Raw genomic sequence first — 15,407 nt, forward strand, 5'->3', positions numbered from 1 at the left:
GTGACCTTGATCATCACACTCACAAGCCTCTAAGTGTTAACAGCCTTTTGTATCACTCTTACAGCAGTCAAGACACACCGCCCTGTAGTACTGCCATTTACACCACCTTTCTCTTCTTTCTGGATTACGCTATTTCAGAATAAGGAATGCCTAGGAATCATCTGGATACCTCGTGTAGCACCCAGCCCAGCTCCTGGCATATAGAAGCTTATCTGATACCAGATAGATTAATTAATGTTATCCTAAATGTAACTTTAACTATAATTTTTAAAATAGCAGATCTGATTGCCAAAGTGATCGAGAGACTTAAATGACTCCTCAGAGCCATGTTTTTGGTCATCATGGGCACCGTGCCTGCTGTGGTTACATCACACTGATGAGAGGTGCCGGCAGAGAGCCTTCTTTCAACTTCCAATCTGTCCCTGTTAACTCTGGCTGCTAACAGAAGATAAATCAAATTAAACTACTTCACAGTGGTCTTTAGGTTCTCTAATGGAATAGGATTTCAGGTACCTGACAAATTATCCATTTGGATAACCTTTCTAGACCTTTGAAGAACTCACTGATTTTCATTTTAATAGCATAAAATGAACAAAAAGGGCTGCTCCCTGGGGGTCTTGGGGCTCCTGGGCTCTCTAAGATTTAATCTCAAATTAGTTGGGAAGAGATCCATCATTACTGGATCTTGGCATTAACTCTGTAATGTCCCCAGTGATTTCAATCCTATGTTTCCGGGCTTGATTCCAAGTAGAATCAAGCATAACTTAATCCCACCAACTGGAATTTACATATAGGATTCTTTCTCCACATTTGTTTGTCCTAAAATAACAAGTTCAAACTACCCAGTTTGAGAGGACACTTTTTGACTTCACAGATAACGAAGGTCCAGAGGAAAGACAGTAAAGGAATACAAGGTACATGGAAAGTATTTCTGACTCCCACGGTATGACTGACACGGAGCAACATCCCGATAGAGTGGTGAATATCATAGCATTTCAGGAGAAATATGTCACCCATGACCTATGAATTCCCCCTAAATGTGAAAGATATTTCATCCATGAATTTTCCTAGCTCCTCTTGATCCACACTTCTTTTTTTTTTTTAACATCTTTACTGGAGTAGAAGTGCTTTACAATGGTGTGTTAGTTTCTGCTTTACAACAAAGTGAATCAGTTATACATATACATATGTTCCCATATCTCTTCCCTCTTGCGTCTCCCTCCCTCCCACCCTCCCTATCCCACCCCTCTAGGTGGTCACAAAGCACCGAGCTGATCTCCCTGTGCTATGCGGCTGCTTCCCACTAGCTATCCACCCTACATTTGGTAGTGTCTATGTGTCCATGCCACTCTCTCACTTTGTCCCAGCTTACCCATCCCCCTCCCCATATCCTCAAGTCCATGCTCTAGTAGGTCTGTGTTTTATTCCCGTCCTACCCCTAGTCTCTTCATGACATTTTTTTTCTTAGATTCCATATATATGTGTTAGCATACAGTATTTGTTTTTCTCTTTCTGACTTACTTCACTCTGTATGACAGACTCCAGGTCCATCCACCTCACTACAAATAACTCAGCTTCATTTCTTTTTATGGCTGAGTAATATTCCATTGTATATATGTGCCACATCTTCTTTACCCATTCATCTGTCGATGGACACTTAGGTTGCTTCCATGTCCTGGCTATTGTAAATAGAGGTGCAATGAACATTTTGGTACATGACTCTTTTTGAATTATGGTTTTATCAGGGTATATGCTCAGTAGTGGGATTGCTGGGTTGTATGGTAGTTCTATTTTTAGCTTTTTAAGGAACCTCCATACTGTTCTCCATAGTGGCTGTATCAATTTACATTCCCACCAACAGTGCAAGAGTGTTCCCTTTTCTCCACACCCTCTCCAGCATTTGTTGTTTCTACATTTTTTGATGATGGCCATTCTGAAGGGTGTGAGATGATATCTCATTGTAGTTTTGATTTGCATTTCTCTCATGATTAATGATGTTGAGCATTCTTTCATGTATTTGTTGGCAATCTGTATATCTTCTTTGGAGAAATGTCTGTGTAGGTCTTCTGCCCATTTTTGGACTGGGTTATTTGTTTTTTTGTTATTGAGCTGCATGAGTTGCATATAAATTTTGGAGATTAATCCTTTGTCAGTTGCTTCATTTGCAACTATTTTCTCCCATTCTGAGGGTTGTCTTTTGGTCTTATTTATGGTATCCTTTAAAGTTTCATTAGGTCCCATTTGTTTTTGTTTTTATTTCCATTTCTCTGGGAGGTGGGTCAAAAAGGATCTTGCTGTGATTTATGTCACAGAGTGTTCTGCCTATGTTTTCCTCTAAGAGTTTGATAGTGTGTGGCCTTACATTTAGGTCTTTAACCCATTTTGAGTCTATTTTTGTGTATGGTGTTAGGGAGTGTTCTAATTTCATTCTTTTACATGTTGCTGTCCAGTTTTCCCAGCACCACTTATTGAAGAGGCTGTCTTTTCTCTATTGCATATTCTTGCCTCCTTTATCAAAGATAAGGTGACCATATGTGTGTGGGTTTATCTCTGGGCTTTTTATCCTGTTCCATTGATCTATATTTCTGTTTTTGTGCCAGTACAATACTGTCTTGATTACTGTAGCTTTGTAGTTCAGTCTGAAGTCTGGGAGCCGGATTCCTCCAGCTCCATTTTTTGTTCTCAACACTGCTTTGGCCATTCGGGGTCTTTTGTGTTTCCATACAAATTGTGAAATTTTTTGTTCTAGTTCTGTAAAAATTGCCAGTGGTAGTTTGATAGGGATTGCATTGAATCTGTAGATTGCTTTGGGTAGTAGAGTCATTATCACAATGTTGATTCTTCCAATCCAAGAACATGGTATATCTCTCCATCTATTTGTATCATCTTTAATTTCTTTCATCAGTGTCTTATAATTTTCTGCATACAGGTCTTTTGTCTCCTTAGGTAGGTTTATTCCTAGATATTTTATTCTTTTTGTTGCAATGGTAAATAGGAGTGTTTTCTTAATTTCACTCCAGATTTTTCATCATTAGTGTAGAAGAATGCCAGAGATTTCTGTGCATTAATTTTGTATCCTGCTACTTTACCAAATTCATTGATTAGCTGTAGTAGTTTTCTGGTAGCATCTTTAGGATTCTCTATGTATAGTTTCATGTCATCTGCAAACAGTGACAGCTTTACTTCTTCTTTTCTGATTTGGATTCCTTTCATTTCTTTTTCTTCTCTGATTGCTGTGCCTAGAACTACCAAAACTATGTTGAATAATAGTGGTGAGAGTGGGCAACCTTGTCTTGTTCCTGATCTTACTGGAAATAGTTTCAGTTTTTCACAATTGAGGATCATGTTGCCTGTGGGTTTGCCATATATGGCCTTTATTATGTTGAGGAAAGTTCCCTCTATGCCTACTTTCTGGAGGGTTTTTATCATAAATGGGTGTTGAATTTTGTCAAAAGCTTTCTCTGCATCTATTGAGATGATCTTATGGTTTTTCTCCTTCAGTTTGTTGATATGGTGTATTCATGTTGATTGATTTGAGTATATTGAAAAATCCTTGCATTCCTGGAATAAACCCCACTTGATGATGGTGTGTGATCCTTTTAATGTGCTGTTGGATTCTGTTTACTAGTGTTTTGTTGAGGACGTTTGCATCTATGTTCATCAGTGATTATTGGCCCATAGTTTTCTTTCTTTGTGACGTCTTTGTCTGGTTTTGGTATCAGGGTGATGGTGGGCTTGTAGAATGAGTCTGGAGTGTTCCTCCCTCTGCTATCTTTTGAAAGAGTTTGAGGATAGGTGTTAGTTCTTTTCTAAACTTTTGATGGAATTCACCTGTGAAGCCATCTGGTCCTGGGCTTTTGTTTGTTGGAAGATTTTTAATCACAGTTTCAATTTCAGTGCTTGTGATTGGTCTGTTCATATTTTCTATTTCTTCCTGGTTCAGTCTCGGCTGGCTGTGCATTTCTAAGAATTTGTCCATTTCTTCCAGGTTGTCCATTTTATTGGCATACAGTTGCTTGTAGTAATCTCTAATAATCTTTTGTATTTCTGCAGTGTCCGTTGTTACTTCTCCTTTTTCATTTCTAATTCTATTGATTTGAGTCTTCTCCCTTTTTTTCTTGATGAGTCTGGCTAATGGTTTATCAATTTTGTTTATCTTCTCAAAGAACCAGCTTTTAGGTTTATTGATCTTTGCTATCGTTTCCTTCATTTCTTTTTCATTTATTTCTGATCTGATCTTTATGATTTCTTTCCTTCTGCTAACTTTGGTGGTTTTTTATTCTTCTTTCTCTAATTGCTTTAGGTGCAAGGTTAGGTTGTTTCTTTGAGATGTTTCCTGTTTCTTAAGGTAGGCTTGTATTTCTATAAACTGCCCTCTTAGAACTGCTTTTGCTGCATCCCATAGGTTTTGGGTCATCGTGTCTCCACTGTCATTTGTTTCTAAGTATTTTTTGATTTCCTCTTTGATTTCTTCAGTGATCACTGTGTTATTAAGTAGTGTATTGTTTAGCCTCCATGTGTTTGTATTTTTTACAGATCTTTTCCTGTAATTGATATCTAGTCTCATAGTGTTGTAGTCGGAAAAGATACTTGATACAATTTCAATTTTCTTATATTTACCAAGGCCAGATTTGTGACAGAAGATATGATCTATCCTGGAGAATGTTCCATGAGCACTTGAGAAAAATGTGTATTCTGTTGGTTTTGGATGGAACGTCCTATAAATATCTATTAAGTCCATCTTGTTTAATGTATCATTTAAAACTTGTACTTTCTTATTCATTTTCATTTTGGATGATCTGTCCATTGGTGAAAGTGGGGTGTTAAAGTCCCCTACTATGATTGTGTTACCGTCGATTTCCCCTTTTATCGCTGTTAGTATTTGCCTTATGTATTGAGGTGCTCCTATGTTGGGTGCATAAATATTTACAATTGTTATATCTTCTTCATGGATGGATCCCTTGATCATTATGTAGTCTTCTTCTTTGTCTCTTATAATAGACTTTATTTTAAAGTCTATTTTGTCTGATATGAGAATTGCTACTCCTACTTTCTTCTGTTTTCCATTTGCATGGAATATCTTTTTCCATCCCCTCACTTTCAGTCTGTTTGTGTCCCTATGTCTGAAGTGGGTCTCTTGTAGACAGCATATATATGGGTCTTGTTTTTGTATCCATTCAGCCAGTCTGTGTCTTTTGGTTGGAGCATTTAATCCATTTACATATAAGGTAATTATTGATATGTATGTTCCTATTCCCATTTTCTTAATTGTTTTGGGTTTGTTATGTAGGTCATTTCCTTCTCTTGTGTTTCCTGCCTAGAGAAGTTCCTTTAGCATTTGTTGTAAAGCTGGTTTCACACAAGTTTTTGATCTGCACAGTTTTTGAGAATGAAAGTTCTACATGTACTTAATTGCTGTGTAAATACACAGGCACTTAAATGAAACAAATTTTCTGCCTTTCCAATTTTAGTTTCCCCTCTCTGTCACTGCACACTCAATTTAAAGTATCTTGTTTAAGGACCTACTGTAGAGCACAGGGAACTCTATACTCAATGTTAAGTAACAACCTAAATGGGAAAAGAATTTGAAAAAGAATAGATACACATATAACTGAATCACTTTGCTGTACACCTGAAACTAACACAACATTGTTAATCAACGATACTCCCATCTAAAATAAAAAGTTAAGAAAAATTAAAAAAAATAAAGTGTCTTGTTGTGGGGGGAGGGATAAATTAGTAATTTGGGATTAACGAACACACATACTACTATAAATAAAATACATGACAGCAAAAATTTACTGTACAGCACAGGGAACTGTATTCAGTATCTTGTGATAACCTATAATGGAAAATAATCTGAGAAAGAATAAACACACACATACACATAAAACTGAATCACTTCATCGTACACCTAAAACATTATAAATCAACTATACTTCAATTAAAAAAAGGGAAAAAATAAAGTATCTTGTTTAAAAATATTGCAGCCTAAGGATTAAAAACTGATAGAAAAAAATCGAAAGATTTAGAAGAGATTTTAACTAACAAATGAAAAATCTTTTTTTAAAGAAATATCTCCCAATTTTACAATAATTAATTAATTTTTGGCTGCGTTGGGTCTTCGTCGCTGCCTGCGGGCGTTCTCTCTAGTTGCGGTGAGTGGGGGCTACTCTTTGTTGTGGTATGTGGACTTACTGCGATGGTTTCTCTTGTTGCAGAATATGGGCTCTAGGCATGCAGGCTCAGTAGCTGTCGCTCGCGGGCTCTAGAGAGCAGGCTCAGTAGTTTGATGCATGGGCTTAGTTGCTCTGCGGCATGTGCGATCTTCCCGGACCAGAGCTTGAACCCGTGTCCCGTGCATTGGCAGGTGGATTCTTAACCACTGTGCCACCAGGGAAGACCCCAAAATGAAAAATCTTTTAGACTACATAACTGTAGCAGTCCAAGCTATCATAAAGTTGAAAGTGGTAATTAAACCACTGAGATTTTTGAGTTTTCAAGGCCTGTTTTTCTTCCTATCTTTGATCCTATTAAATACTTGAGAGTAAACATTCTTATGCCAAAAATAGATAAGTACACAGTGAAGAAACCAGATACCACCTTAACCACATGATCGAAATTAACATCACCAATAAGGGGAAAAAGACATCATGTGCCTCCAGATGTGACATTCTGAGAAGAGCATAACATTCTGAGAAGAGCATAAACATATTTAGTTTAACAGGGCCAAATACATAACATGAATTTAATCATGAGGAAAATTCAAACCCCAATTGAGGGACATTCCATAAAATAACTGGCCAGTACTCTCAAAAACTGTCAATATGTCATGAAATATAAAGAAAATCTAATAAGAACCTGATATATAAAAAAAATAAATAAAATTTTTTTAAAAATGGAAGTGAACATCTTTGAGGGGCCATTATTCTGCCTACTATGGGGACTTTCGGTGAGTTTTTTTTTTTTTTTTAATTTCAGGATTAATTCCAATTGATATATATATATTTTTTTTCGGTACATGGGCCTCTCACTGTTGTGGCCTCTCCCGTTGCGGAGCACAGGCTCCAGACGTGCAGGCTCAGCGGCCATAGCTCACAGGCCTAGCTGCTCTGTGGCATGCGGGATATTCCCGGACCGGGGCACGAACCCGTGTCCCCTGCATCGGCAGGCGGACTCTCAACCACCGCGCCACCAGGGAAGCCCTAACTCTTTTCTTTTCCAGAGGCTTTTCAAGTATAGACAGTATGGTCAAATACTAAATAAATAACAAAAAAAGAAAGAAAGAAAGAAAGAAAATCTGAGGAACTGTCTTGATTAAAGAGGACTAAAGAGATTAAATATAAGATTCTGAACTGAGTCCCATGTCAGAAAAACGACAGCTATGAAGGACACTGTTGGGATTCTTGACAAAATTGGAATCTGAACTGTAGATGAGGGAAAGTACAGTACCAGTGTTAAATTTCCTGAATATGATAACAATATTGTGATTATATATAAGATCCTTGTTTTTAGGAAACACACACTAAATATTAAGGGGTAAAGGGGCATGATGTCTGTCTGTAATCTACTCTGAAATTGTTCAGGGGAAAAATCTATGTCTAAGTCTCTGTTCCTTGAAAGAAAGCAAATTCAGCAAAATGTTAAAAACACTGATAAATCTTGGTAAAGGGTATACTGGAGATATAATCTTACAACTTTTCTGTAAAGTTTAAAATCATTTTTAGGAAATATAAGAAACTTCTAGGGCTTATAAATTTAAAAAATCACTGCAATGACAGACAACAACTTTGGAAACCAACACTTTTTTGGTCGAAATGTTCTAAAATTATTTTGAATTTCTGGGATAAATACTTATTTTACTGTTTACTATGTATAAAATAGATAACTAATGAGAACCTACTGTATAGCTCAGGGAACACTACTCAGTTTCTGTGGTGACCTAAATGGGAAGGAAATGCAAAAAAGAGGGGGTATAAGTATAGCTGATTCACTATGCTGTACAGTAGAAACTAATACAACATTGTAAAGCAACTACAGTCCAATAAAAATTAATTATTAAAAAAAAAACAAGAGCATGGAGCAAACAGTCAAAGAATGGAGTCTAAGTCTCCAGCGTTTCACTTAGTAGTTATGTAACCTTGAGCGAGTTTACTTAACTTCTCTGAGCCTCAGCTAACTCATCTGTAAAGTAAAAAATAATACCAGATACCTGAAAGTATTGTTGGAAGAATAACACAGGACAAAGTACATGAAAAGCACAGACTATACTATTCTGGCATGTGTTACATTCAGACAATGGAAGTTTCTTTTCCCTGCCCTTTGAATCTTATATATCACTTCTATAAAGGTGCTTTATTATAAGTAGCAAAAATAAAGAATCAGGACATTCATCATAGATTATATGATCTCAGAACGTAATTAGTACAGTTTTATCCATTTGAATGCTTATCTGGTTATATTTGATTTGTTAGTCCTTAATTATGAAATAAACATGATTCTAAGAGGCAGGAGTTAGAAAAGAGGGTCATATTAAATTACCAAATATATTCTGTTGACCTAAATACACATTTAACATTAGCTCTAATACTTAGAACTACACTTATAAATCCCTTGGAAGGTTGTAAATATGGAGTTATTAATGAACCATAGTTATCACAGAAAAAAATAAGGTCAAGAAAGAAGATAGATCATAAGGCTCCTCATCTTTAGAAGTTACTCCAAAGGCTACTCAGTTCTAAACTTGTTATTAAGGTAATAAAAAGTGAGTTCAAATTGAATACTACAATTTTAATAAATCAAGTTCATATAAAAGGCATAAAAGAATTATGTAGATCCTTCTAACTTTTCTGAAACTTATATGAAGGAAAGCATGTAATCATCACTGAAAAAGTCAGACTAAAATATAATAAAGATGACTTTGCAAAGGATAGAATTTATATTCCTTTATTTAATATAAATTTACTCAGTCCTTCTCAACCCTAATACCCACCACCATTCAGCATCTGAGAGAAAAACTTATACCCACATATCTTCCCACTGTTTTGGTGATTATAAATTCATAAAAGAAGCAGGATAAAAATAAATGCCAAAATGAAAGCAAGAAATTAAAATATCATAAGAAACAAGTTAAGTGCATTTTTTCCTCTACAGAAGTTAAAAACAAAAGATTTTCTGTAAGGTCACGATGAAGTACAAATTCAGACTGCTATCACTGAACTCAAGGCTCTCAAATCATATCTGACTCTTCGATGTCCTAAAGTTGGGTTATTTTAGAAAACTTGAAATACTAGGATTCCCAAGACAAACCCATGGTTCCAAAGTATAGCCACCCCTGATTTTTTCTTACAATGGCTTGTATTTAACAGAAGAGTCATAAGAGAAGGTTTCAGGTATTAACAAAAATCTGTGCTTTTCCTATATTTACCATCCTGAACATAACATGGCCCCATCCTGGTGTTACAGTCTACATGTGTCTAGTCCTGTGGGTCTGACTACATGAAAGCTGATTTATGTGATAAGGGAATTCAGTTTGTTAATGTCACATCAGGACTTAATAAAAAGTTAGGCAGTTCTCTGTGGCAGGCAGGCAGGCAGGCAAGCAGACAAGAGGTCAGAAGGCAGAAAATTTGGGGGAGCGGTAAGCATACACTGAGAGAGGTTGGGATTTTCTGAAGAATGATTTAGGCTGAGAGGAATCAGGAGCAAGCTTTTCAAAAACAAAACAAAATGGGCTTCCCTGGTGGCGCAGTGGTTGAGAATCCGCCTGCCGATGCAGGAGACACGGGTTCGTGCCCTGGTCCGGGAAGATCCCACATGCCGCGGAGCAACTAAGCCCGTGAGCCATGGCCGCTGAGCCTGTGCGTCCGGAGCCTGTGCTCCGCAATGGGAGAGGCCACAACAGTGAGAGGCCCGCATACCGCAAAAAAAAACAAAAAAAAACAAAACAAACAAACAAAAAAACCAAACAAAAACAAAACAAAATGAAACAAAAAAGAAAAAAAGAAAATCCACCTGTGGCAGTAAAAATAAATAGTAGTTTCACTAGTGCTACCTCTTTCCTAGTTTTGGGAGTAAGAAGCCTAAAATGGGTCTCATGGGCTAAAATCAAGGTGCTGGCAGTGCTGTGTTCCTTCTGGTGTGTCTAAGGGAGAATCTGTTCCTGGCCTTTTCCAGTTTCTAGAGGCCATGTGCATTTTTTAGCTCATGGTCCTGTCCTTGAACTTCAAAGCATATTATTCCGATCTCTGCTTCTGGCCTTACATTTCCCCCCGTCTAACTTTAACATTTCTGCCTTCCTCTTACAAGAACCCTGTGATTACACTGATCCCACCCAGATAATCCACAATAATTTCTCCATTTCAAATGCTTTAACTTAATCACATCTTCAAAGTCCTTTTTACTCTGTAAGGTAACATATTCACAGTTTTGGGGATCAGGGTGTGGACATCTTTGGGGGCCAATTATTCTCTCTACCACAGCTGGTCTCATTGCCACCATTTTGAGCCATACAATCAACTAATTTAATTATTATGTTTAACATTCCTAGTTCACATTCAAGAAGGAGTCATTCAATTTATTGATTATACAAACAAAAAGTCTTTGGATTCACAGTAAAGTAAAAGGTGAAAGAATAAATAGGGAAATGCCAAAAACATATTTAGGCTGATGATCTAGAAAAAGAAAGCACCTTAATTTTCTAAACATTGTTTGAAAGGTGGCCTTAAAACCAAATGATATCTCAATTTCGTTTCTCTTTATGGCTGAGTAATATTCCATTGTATATATGTGCCACATCTTCTTTATCCATTTATCCGATGATGGACACTTAGGTTGCTTCCATGTCCTGGCTATTGTAAATAGAGCTGCAATGAACATTTTGGTACATGACTCTTTTTGAATTATGGTTTTCTCAGGGTATATGCCCAGTAGTGGGATTGCTGGGTTGTATGGTAGTTCTATTTTTAGCTTTTTAAGGAACCTCCATACTGTTCTCCATAGTGGCTGTATCAATTTACATTCCCACCAACAGTGCAAGAGTGTTCCCTTTTCTCCACACCCTCTCCAGCATTTGTTGTTTCTACATTTTTTGATGATGGCCATTCTGAAGGGTGTGAGATGATATTTCATTGTAGTTTTGATTTGCATTTCTCTCAAGATTAATGATGTTGAGCATTCTTTCATGTGTTTGTTGGCAATCTGTATGTCTTCTTTGGAGAAATGTCTGTTTAGGTCTTCTGCCCATTTTTGGATTGGGTTGAGATATTTGTAGTGAGGTGGATGGACCTAGAGTCTGTCATGTCATACAGAGTGAAGTAAGTCAGAAACAGAAAAACAAATACCGTATGCTAACACATATATATGAAATTTAAGGAAAAAAAAGGGTCATGAAGAACCTAGAGGTAAGATGGGAATAAAGACACAGACCTACTAGAGAATGGACTTGAGGATATGGGGAGGGGGAAGGGTAAGCTGTGACAAAGTGAGAGAGTGGCATGGACATATACCCACTACCAAATGTAAAACCGATAGCTAGTGGGAAGCAGCTGCATAGCACACGGAGATCAGCTTGGTGGTTTGTGACCACCTAGCGGGATGGGATAGGGAGGGTGGGAGGGAGGGAGATGCAAGAGCGAAGAGATATGGGAACATATGTATATGTACAACTGATTCACTTTGTTATAAAGCAGAAACTACCACACCATTGTAAAGCAATTATACTGCAATAAAGGTGTTTAAAAAAACACCCAAATGATAGAGAATCTAAGATTATTAAGAGTTTCAAGGGGCCCTAGAGATCATTCAATTCAATTCTCCATTTGTTAAACGAATACCATCTGTATAAAAACTCACACAAAGTAGGCTGTTCCCAGCCACCTCTCTGGATTATAATCTAGCTCATACTTCCTAATGTTACTACAGTCATCATAAAAGACTCTGTTAAGTGATCTGCTGAAATCTGTTAAAAACAAATCTATGGTCAGGCTAAACACTCTACCAAAAGAGGAAATAAAAACAGAAACGATATGTCCAGAAAAAAGAAACTTAAAAGACCCACTGGAGGGCTTCCCTGGTGGCACAGTGGTTAAGAATCCAACTGCCAATGCATGGGACACGGGTTCAAGCCCTGGACTGGGAAAATCCCACATGCCACGGAGCAACTAAGCCCATGAGCCACAACTACTGAGCCTACACTCTATAGCCCTCAAGCCACAACTACTGAGCCTGCGCTCTAGAGCCCGCGAGCCACAACTACTGAGCCTGTGCGCCACAGCTACTGAAGCCTGTGCGCCTAGAGCCTGTGCTCTGGAACGAGAAGCCACCGCAATGAGAAACCCATGCACCCCAATGAAGAGTAGCCCCCGCTCACCGCAACTAGAGAAAGCCCACAGGCAGCAACAAAGACCCAAATGCAGCCAAAAACAAATAAAAATAAAATAAATTTTAAAAAAAAATACTCACTGCAAGAATCGAATACAATTGTGTAAGAATCCCAAAATATTCCTTCTGAAGAGAGAAGTCAAAATGAAAATAATCTTGAGAAAAGGGGCTTCCCTTGACATATGTTTGGAAATCAATTTAGAATAAAGTATAATGGGCAATTTAGAGTATAATAACTCTTGAAAATATTTTTACCTCTCCCCCAAGGAAAAACTTCCATTTGAAAATCAGAGACTGTGTAAATAATGTAATTATACTATCAAGTAAGGCAAAAATATCAGAATTCCTTCCATTAAAGCAACTTGATAGTCTCTAAAATACTGAGTTGTTAAACTGTAGATCACACTCAGAAACAACAAGCTTTTAAAAAGATTTAGAGAACGTCATTGTTCTTAAATCTGCATATCATTTAAGGACATTTCTTATTCAACATCTATTCCAAGCAGTCACCTGGCCTTGGTTTGAATACCTCCAGCAAAAATTCACTCCCTCACAGGGAAATCTACTGGGGATAGTTTTCAGTAAAGCTGCCTGGATGAATCTCAAGGATGGCCCTCCAGGTGCCTCAGAAACATGCACCCACACTCCTCAGAGCTGAGGCAGGAAGCATTGACTGTGGCCTCCTTATCCCTAGGGTAAATGTTCTCGAAACTGCAGGTAAGTGAGTTATGATTCTTTTGTGCTAACATATATCTAAAGACATTATCTTAGTTCCAAGATGTAAGACAAGCAAGCAGGTGGATATATAATATCACAATTTAACATTTTAAACCAATATGAAAATTCCAAAGCTACTCTCATCACCTAAAAATTATTTTTTCAAGTCATAGGCCTCTTAAAATAAAGATGTCATTACAACTTCATTATTTTTCACCAAAATTTTCTAAAAACAAAGTCTGGAATTGATAGCTAAGAATCAAATGACTTTTTAAACTTAAGTTACCTTTTCTAGGCAGACTAAGAACCTCAGCCATAATTTAAAAATACTAATAGAATTACTTAAGATTAATGAAGACTACTCAAGGAAGACTCAATGAAATAGAAAATGTAAACATGCAAATTTGACCTTTCATCTAAAAGTCTAAGGTCACTCCCAATTAGCTTAAGTGATTCCACTATTAAATCTTATACATTAATAAGCTTGCAAAAGCTAAGAAAAAAATTTTAGTCTATCCTGATCATGAAAATACATTGCCTAAATTATTTTCATTATCAATTTAAGAGGGTTATACTTTTTTTTCATCAGGCAATAAAGGATTGGCAAAAAACCTGCCCCTCCCACCTATACAAATGCAAAACTCAACTGTATGGTGCTTTTATCCATTTGATGATTTAAATGGTTAAAAAATACACAAAATTTAGTTCATTTATCAGAGCTCTACTATAAAGCATGAAAAGCACTGGGATTTACTTATATTAATACTAGGATTCATGTAAAAGTAGTTATGGGAAAGGGAAAAGTATACTGAAGTTATTCATGTCATTTATCAGAGGAGAACATTGGGGGGGGGGTTGAATTTTAGTGGAAATAAAATATACCTAAGAAAACAATATATTTTCACTAAGAGGCATTCTAAAGACAGAATAAAAAGTGTTGTTTGAAAGTAACTGATATTGTGGTCTTCTTCCAATAAGGGGTTAGAGCCCATCTTCATTGTTGATTTTTTAGGCAAGGAAATGGCAAACGAATTAGATAAGAAAGAATGGATATCTACCTTGTAGCAGTGTTTTACTTTAGTGACGTCCAGTTGCTAAGCAGTTTCATAAAGTACCTACTTTAGGGTAGACAGTTGTTAATTTTTGATAAATTTAGGAAAACCAGGGAGATTCAATGCACATGATATATCCTCTCTTTGACGGCAGGTCATCAAAGAGTTTCATCATTAATACTTAATTCCTTTTACTTAAGATTCTGAACTTTATAAAGATGAAACTCTTCTAGGCTAGTTTTTACGTAGAGCATAATTACAGAAATTTAGAGAAGTGTGTGGATTGAGTGGTATCTCCCCCGCAAAAAAGATATGTTGAAGTCCTAACCCCCATAATCTCAAAATGCAGACTTATTTGGAAAGAGGGTTACTGCAGATGTAATGACTTGAGATGAGGAATAGGGCAGGTCCCTAATCTAATATGGCTGGGGCCCTTACAAGAAATAGCCATGTGAAGACAGAGACACACAGGGATACCACGTGACAATGAAGGCAGAAAATCAGCTACAAGCAAGGGAAAAAGATTAGCAGCAAACCACCCAAAGCTAGGAAGAGGCAAGGAAGGATTTTCCTACATGGTCCAGAGGAAGCAGGGACCTGCCTCTGGACTTCAGTATTCAGAACTGTCAGACAATAAATTTCTGTTGTTTTAAAATGAAATGAGCTATCAAACCACAGAAAGACATAGAGAAACCTTAAATGCACACTACTAAGTGAAATAAGCCAATCTGAAAAAGATACAACACTCTAGGGTTCCAACTATCTAACATTCTGGAAAAAGGCAAAATTATGAATACAGTAAAAATAATCAGTGGTTCCCAGGTGTTGGGGGGTAGGGGAGGGATGAACAGGTAGAGCACAGAGAATTTTTAGAGAAGGGAAACTATTCTGTATGATACTATAATGGTAGATACATGTTTTTACACATTTCCACAAATGCAAAGAATGTAGACTGAGATGTAAACTGCTGACTTTGGGTGATAATGATGTGCCGATGTAGGTTCATCGATGTAACCAACGTACCACACTCTGGTGTGGGATGTTGATATCAGGGGAAGTTGTATGTGTGTGTGGCAGAGTATATGGGAACTCTATGTACTTTCTAATCAATTTTGCTATGAACCTAAAACTGCTCTAAAATATAAAGTCTAAAAAATAAAAAAAATGGTTCTGCTATGCCAGGACTGGATGACTGAAGTCTAAAAATGTAAGCAAGATGCTAAGGGGCTATGTTTAAAAGATAAAAGAGCAAAATAA

The 15,407-nt window shown here is 37.0% G+C and overlaps 1 protein-coding gene across 25 annotated transcripts in view; it reads right to left on the reverse strand.

The window, feature by feature from the left end:
• Positions 1 to 15,407, reverse strand: part of CDKAL1 (CDK5 regulatory subunit associated protein 1 like 1) — a 657,591-nt gene that overhangs the window by 159,889 nt on the left and 482,295 nt on the right. The window lies entirely within an intron of this gene.

Source organism: Kogia breviceps, chromosome 10, assembly GCF_026419965.1.
Source record: "Kogia breviceps isolate mKogBre1 chromosome 10, mKogBre1 haplotype 1, whole genome shotgun sequence".
Taxonomy (NCBI): Eukaryota; Metazoa; Chordata; class Mammalia; order Artiodactyla; family Physeteridae; genus Kogia; species Kogia breviceps.